This window comes from Procambarus clarkii, chromosome 64 (assembly GCF_040958095.1).
Source record: "Procambarus clarkii isolate CNS0578487 chromosome 64, FALCON_Pclarkii_2.0, whole genome shotgun sequence".
Classification (NCBI taxonomy): Eukaryota; Metazoa; Arthropoda; class Malacostraca; order Decapoda; family Cambaridae; genus Procambarus; species Procambarus clarkii.
Window position 1 is genome coordinate 16,784,359 of NC_091213.1, and position 7,446 is coordinate 16,791,804.

At 42.8% G+C, this 7,446-nt stretch overlaps 1 long non-coding RNA gene across 2 annotated transcripts in view; it reads left to right on the forward strand.

Annotated features, from left to right (window-relative positions):
* The window catches only part of LOC138354741 (uncharacterized), a 134,296-nt gene extending 132,096 nt beyond the window's left edge, over positions 1 to 2,200 (forward strand). Inside the window, exon 9 of one of the 2 annotated variants that reach the window (XR_011223679.1) lies at positions 973 to 2,200. This is a non-coding gene — a long non-coding RNA (uncharacterized lncRNA). The remainder of the gene's footprint in view (positions 1 to 972) is intronic. The other variant, XR_011223678.1, reaches the window with a different exon arrangement.
* The last annotated feature ends 5,246 nt before the right edge of the window (positions 2,201 to 7,446 follow it).

The following is a 7,446-nucleotide window of genomic DNA, read 5'->3' on the forward strand; positions in this document are numbered from 1 at the left end:
CTCCCTCTGCTTTACTTGTTATCGTTTTCTCTGGCATTTTTTCGCCATGCCCTTGGTCGGCCCCGTACTAGGCCCATTAGCTGGGCCAGTCCATTACGCCCTTAGCCGGGACCCCTGTGGAGCCCTTAGCTGGGCGGGCCCGCCCTGTTAGCGGGCTAATGGTCCTGCAACCTAGTACTTTGGAAGGAGTATTTTGTGCTTTTCCCTATCCTTCTAGTGCTTATGTCTCTCTTTTACATTTTCTTAGTGAAAACTTCGTTATATTTGTAAGGTACTATTTATTGCTTATAAATATATATATATGTATATATTCATTAGTTGCTATACTAATTTATAGTACTCATTCATTTTATTATTCCCATCTCGTCCGTATTAATTTATTATGGGTCTGGGAGTGGGTTTACTCTTTTTGTCCTTATTTCTGTTATATTACTATATTAATTACATTAATTATTTCACATTTATGGATCCCTAGCCTTCCTGGTGTCCATTTCACTTTGCCTCAGATCTCCAGATCTTGAAGTTCTTGGGGTACTGCTGCTCGCAGAATGCTCATTGACACTCCAAGACTGAACTCATTTACGCCTCTTAAGGCAGTTTCTTAGGATAACTATCCAGCTCTAACATGCTTTCGAAGGGCCAACATACAATGGAGATCACTGTAACGGACTCGGTTACCATCCTTATAATTTGTGTTCGTGTCACTCTGGACGCAAGGATGTTGCAGTTATGCCTTAAGACCTGTTTCTTATATTTGATTTATGATTTGATTTATATATTGATTTGATATTATATACATATTGGTCATATAAATATTGATTATGTTGGGATGTTCTATTGTTTTATATTACTCTATTGGATTATTTTGAAATGAATTATTACTTGCTAGATCCCTCCCCCTGGATTAACTTCTGCGTCACGTTCATACTGCATGCCCGTTTCTGCCCACCCTTACTGCCTTAATACTTCCAGAACCGACTACGGAAGGCGCACAAGGTACACCACTGATGAGCAAGGAAAAGGAATGGAGCCGAGGGCAGACTACTGCACCCATGAGGTCGACACCACCCTCACTGCTGGGGGGCAGGCCGCAGCGACAACAACGGACACAGGGTCGACCCTGGGGAGTCGGCCTCGGTGAAGGCGGCTTCCTGCTTCCCACACCCGCCCTGGGGCCGGCCTTTCAGGCTTGGTCCCTGTGAGGGCAGGCTCCAGCAATGAACAGTTTTACGACATCGTGCACAGCACGAAAGTACTTGGGTGTACTTTCCCCTGCTGTACGATCACCTCACAAGGACATTGCACGGGGGAGGGGGGGACCCCTTGCCCTCTACGCTCTGGATCGTCGCGATGATGCCCGTTGGCCTCACCAAGGACGCTGTTTAACTTGTAGTATGTTAACTGCCTAGTAGAACAGCTAATTTAACTTTAACTGTAAACAGTTTAACTGCCTAGTAGATCGGGTTTGGTCCCTTTGTCAGTCGGGAGGAACCTGGTGGTTTTCATTGCCCTCTCCTGGGATGCGGGCACGGTTGCTGTCACAGGAACAAGTGATCATATCCCTAGTTAAAGGTTGGCGAGGCACACTTGCCTTGCAAGGTCTAGTTGGTGGGCTCATGCCTCTATGCCCATATGGCACCTCACGTTGGCTTCAGCAAAGAAGCAGTTTCACTTGTAGCATCTGTCTAGTAGACCCGGTTTGGTAACTTTTTCAGTCAGGGAAACCTGTCACAGGCAAGGTTACAGCCACTGCACGAGTAGTCACGTTCCTAGTTACAGCGGCCAGCCGCTGCATTCGCCCTTCGGGGTTGGGGGTTCCGCGCCGCTGGCCCTCGCGGGATTGGGGGTGCTCCGCCGGAACCCCCAAAGTGATAAGCCTGCAGATAGCTAAGAAATATTCCCATGAATTGTAATTAGTGTAATTAAATTAAAGCAACTTACATTTACTACCTATAGATGTAGTTATTAATTGTAATTGATTTAATACTTTATCATTATAAGGATTATTCATTATAATTATTCTTTAATACTTTATTGTTATGCACTAGGCAATAATTATTTATCATTCACCCTAATTAGCTATTTGATTCATTAAAAATAATTGCTTATCATTATACTATTTGTTATTATTATTATTTATTATATAATAATTAAGTTATTATTTATTAATTTATTAATTTATTATATATTATTTACCATTATAAAATAAACAAGTCCCCAATCTGAGCACGTTTTCTTCCAACCTCAGAAAAAAGAGGGAGAGGCAGAGGGAGTAGGAGGTAGAAGGGTAGATAAGTAGAAATAGAAAAGTAAAGTGCTGCCACCATCCATTCTAGACAGTACATACAAGACAAGGAATGGAACCTGTCTGTATCAAAAGATGTTATTAGCATGTGTCGACTGGAATCATGTTCCAGGCAAGATTCTTTTAGTCCATAACTCAAGAGTACTCTACATTCTAGTTTGCCAAATATCAGAAATTCCAAGATCTCGGGAACACAATTAAAATCAAATTAAAAGTAACTGAATCAAGTATTTATTTAGCATTGATAAATATCAGAATTCAAGTAATCGAACTGAAGGTTCATTACGTTCAGATAAACAATGTGAGCCACCACACAGAACTTTGAGAGTCACTACAGCTGTCTGCCCCTAGAAATCACACAACACTAGTAAACACGACTAAGTCACCATAACGTTCACTCACTGAGGACTGAACCTAAGTTGAATATAGAGGGGGGGGATGGTCTGCAGTTCACAGGCAGAGTCACCCCCTCCCCCCGACAGCCTATCTCGGCGGCTGTCTTCTGCCCTGCTCTGCTGTGCTGTCTCTGTTGTCCTCTCGCTTATTCCTGTCGAATCTACAGCTCCCCGAGTATTTGGGGACCAACTAGCTAACTCCGCCCACAAGTAGATAGCCTTAGGCCCTCTACCAAGCCACTCCTTAAACGTCGGCTTGTTTGACGGACCTACCCGGCTATCAGGCTACAATTATCAGATTAGCAGAGGAAAGGTGAAATTTGCACGAGCTGACCTCAGGTCGACTTGGTGTCAAGTTTCTTAATTCCTAGGGGCCGCCAGCCTGGCGCCTTTCAGAACTTGTCATGTACTCATGTATTCTGTGTATATATTAAACACACACTAAACAAAACACCTTTACGGTGTTACAATCTGTATCAGTAAGCAAATTTTGGATAGATGCAGGGAGCGCTGCCCTGCACCTGCAAATTTTGGATACTTTCCTAAGATGTCCTTCCTCAGTTGCTTTTGTGTCGCCAGCGCTCCTGTCGTGTTTAGGGCTAAGAAACTGAGCACTCTCAAAGGTAACATACCATTGGCCTTACTCCTACCACTGAAATAGTGAAATGGCTTTGGCTAGGTTACGTGTTGGCTAAACACGTTTAACTCTTGGACGTGCATAATGGAGCGCCGCCATCCACCTTTCTGTCCAAACTGTATTGTCTCGCTTAGTCCTGAACCTCCTTATGGAATGTCCAGATTTTCAGGATGATCGTGTCTTGTTTTCCTAATGTTACTCGATCGAATCCTTGGCGAATCCCTTCTGGCAAGGAGGATTAACTAGGTGCCAATCCTTAACTGTAGCCTCTGTTCACCGAGCAGTGGACGACTATCACCTGGTTGTTAAACAATTTGGCGGGTCGTATTCCAAGGAAAAATTAGTATTAAGGACTTGCCCGAAACGCTATACAGTACGTGCTGGTGGCTACAAAAGAATGTATGAACTCTTGTATATAAATAAATAAAATACCTTTGATATTGCACGCTTTGGTGCCTACTTTTGATAATTAATTATGGTGCTTTAATTTTTACTAATACGTTGCATATTTTACAGATTGACTAAAAAAAAAATTAACGTACCAGATTAGTTAATATGTATGGATGAGATGTCCTTCCCCCTATATGAATGGGGGGGTCCTCCCTCCACCCATAGGATGGGTTGTCCTCCCTAAGGATAGGGTGTCCTTCCCCATGAATGGGGTATTCCGGTAATGAGAGGCCCAAGAACTGGTGGGTAACATATTCAAAGTGGCGGGGTCCATCTGGCCCCCAACTCCCGTAGGGGCGGGACATAACTACAGCGATATGGAAGGAAACCTGAAAGGTGTCCACCTCAGTGTACAGTAGTGGTACAGGTAGTGGACGTGTACGCTCTCTTGCCTGTCTGGGCTCTGGCTGTCCGTCAGTACTAGTCTGTCCTTTCTATACACTGTACTCCTTCACTATAGCAGCCCTACATCACTATAGTAGTCCTGCGTCACTACAGCAATCCTGCATCACTACAGGAGTCCTGCATTATTTGTCACTACAGCTGCCAGACTACAGTAAGTTTTAACATTTTCTTAAATATTACAAATGAGTGTTGTCTTTACATGGCTGAAATTGACGTAACGGTCACTATTAACAGTTACGTGTTGGATGGTAACCGTGATTATGGATGGTGCCCCATGGTTATGAATGGCCCTGTAATAAATATATAATACCTTTGATATTGCTCGCTTTGGTGCCTGCTTTTGATAATTATGGTAAGTATTTATAGTAATTATGGTTAATTATTATAATTATGAATTGTTCCCTTGGTTATGAATGGTACCCATGGTTATGGATGGTTCCCCATGGTTATTGATGGTTCCCCATGCTTATGAATGGTTGCCCATGGTTTTGGATAGTTCCAAGTGGTTATGGATGATAGCCATGGTTCTGGATGTTTCTCTATGGTTATAGGTGGTTTCCCCATGATCATAGTTGGTTTTCTATGATTATGGATGGTTCCCTGTGGTTATAGAACTCACATGTTTATGGATGGTCCCCATGGTTATAGAACTCACATGTTTATGGATGGTCCCCATGGTTATGGATGGTCCCCATGGTTATAGAACTCACATGGTTATGGATGGTCCCCCATGGTTATAGAACTCACATGTTTATGGATGGTCCCCATGGTTATAGAACTCACATGTTTATGAATGGTCCCCATGGTTATAGAACTCACATGTTTATGGATGGTTACCATGGTTATAGAACTCACATGGTTATGGATGGTCCCCATGGTTATAGAACTCACATGGTTATGGATGGTCCCCCATGGTTATAGAACTCACATGTTTATGGATAGTTACCATGGTTATAGAACTCACATGTTTATGGATGGTCCCATGGTTATAGAACTCACATGTTTATGGATGGTTACCATGGTTATAGAACTCACATGTTTGTTTATGGATGGTTCCCATGGTTATAGAACTCATGTTTATGGATGGTCCCCCATGGTTATAGAACTCACATGTTTATGGATGGTTACCATGGTTATAGAACTCATGTTTATGGATGGTTACCATGGTTATAGAACTCACATGTTTATGGATGGTTACCATGGGTTATGGAACTCACATGTTTATGAATGGTCCCCATGGTTATAGAACTCACATGTTTATGGATGGTTACCATGGTTATAGAACTCACATGTTTATGGATGGTTACCATGGTTATAGAACTCACATGTTTATGGATGGTCCTCATGGTTATAGAACTCACATGTTTATGGATGGTTACCATGGTTATAGAACTCACATGTTTATGGATGGTCCCCCATGGTTATAGAACTCACATGTTTATGAATGGTTCCCATGGTTATAGAACTCACATGTTTATGGATAGTTACCATGGTTATAGAACTCACATGTTTATGGATGGTCCCATGGTTATAGAACTCACATGTTTATGGATGGTTACCATGGTTATAGAACTCACATGTTTGTTTATGGATGGTTCCCATGGTTATAGAACTCATGTTTATGGATGGTCCCCCATGGTTATAGAACTCACATGTTTATGGATGGTTACCATGGTTATAGAACTCATGTTTATGGATGGTTACCATGGTTATAGAACTCACATGTTTATGGATGGTTACCATGGGTTATGGAACTCACATGTTTATGAATGGTCCCCATGGTTATAGAACTCACATGTTTATGGATGGTTACCATGGTTATAGAACTCACATGTTTATGGATGGTCCTCATGGTTATAGAACTCACATGTTTATGGATGGTTACCATGGTTATAGAACTCACATGTTTATGGATGGTCCCCCATGGTTATAGAACTCACATGTTTATGAATGGTTCCCATGGTTATAGAACTCACATGTTTATGGATGGTTACCATGGTTATAGAACTGGTTACCATGGTTATAGAACTCACATGTTTATGGATGGTCCCCATGGTTATAAAACTCATATGTTTATGGATGGTCCCCATGGTTATAGAACTCACATGTTTATGAATGGTTCCCATGGTTATAGAACTCACATGTTTATGGATGGTTACCATGGTTATAGAACTGGTTACCATGGTCATAAAACTCACATGTTTATGGATGGTCCCCATGGTTATAAAACTCATATGTTTATGGATGGTCCCCATGGTTATAAAACTCATATGTTTATGGATGGTCCCTATGGTTTCGGGAGCCGGTCGGCCGAGCGGACAGCATGCGGGACTTGTGATCCTGTGGTCCTGGGTTCGATCCCGGGCGCCGGCGAGAAACAATGGGCAGAGTTTCTTTCACCCTATGCCTCTGTTACCTAGCAGTAAAATAGGTACCTGGGTGTTAGTCAGCTGTCACTGGCTGCTTCCTGGGGGTGGAGGCCTGGTCGAGGACCGGGCCGCGGGGACACTAAAAAGCCCCGAAATCATCTCAAGATAACCTCAAGATATGGTATAGAACTCACATGGTTTTGGATGGTCCCATGTTTATGGATAATTCAAATGGTATTTATGGAATCAATAGGATGGGTGGTATCCATGGTTATGTATGGGAACCCCCCCCCCCCCCCAATGATTATGGGAGATTTCAGTGCTAATGTGTTTTCCCTTGGTTATTGTTGGTCCCCATTGTGTTGGAAGGTCTCCTATGGCTGTGTATTGCCCCTATGGTTATAATTGTTACTCATGACTATGGATGGTCCCCCATGGTTATAGATAACCTTTGGTATGGTTAGTCGCAATGGCGAAGGGCGCTTCCCTTCCATAACCATACATGGTTATGGATGCTCCCAGTTATATATGGTTCCTTTGGTTATCGATGGTCACTAAGGCTGTGCATGGTCCCAATAATTGTTGATGGTTCCCAATAATTGTGGATGGTTCCCAATAATTGTGGATGGTTCCCAGGTTATAGTGTTCTCATAGTTATTAATGGTCCCTCATAGTTATGGATGGTCCTCATGGTTGTGGATGGTCCTTATGGTTGTGGATGGTCCTCATGGTTGTGGATGGTCCTCATGGTTGTGGATGGTCCTCATAGTTGTGGATGGTCCTCATGGTTGTGGATGGTCCTCATAGTTGTGGATGGTCCTCATGGTTGTGGATGGTCCTCATAGTTGTGGATGGTCCTCATAGTTGTGGATGGTCCTCATGGTT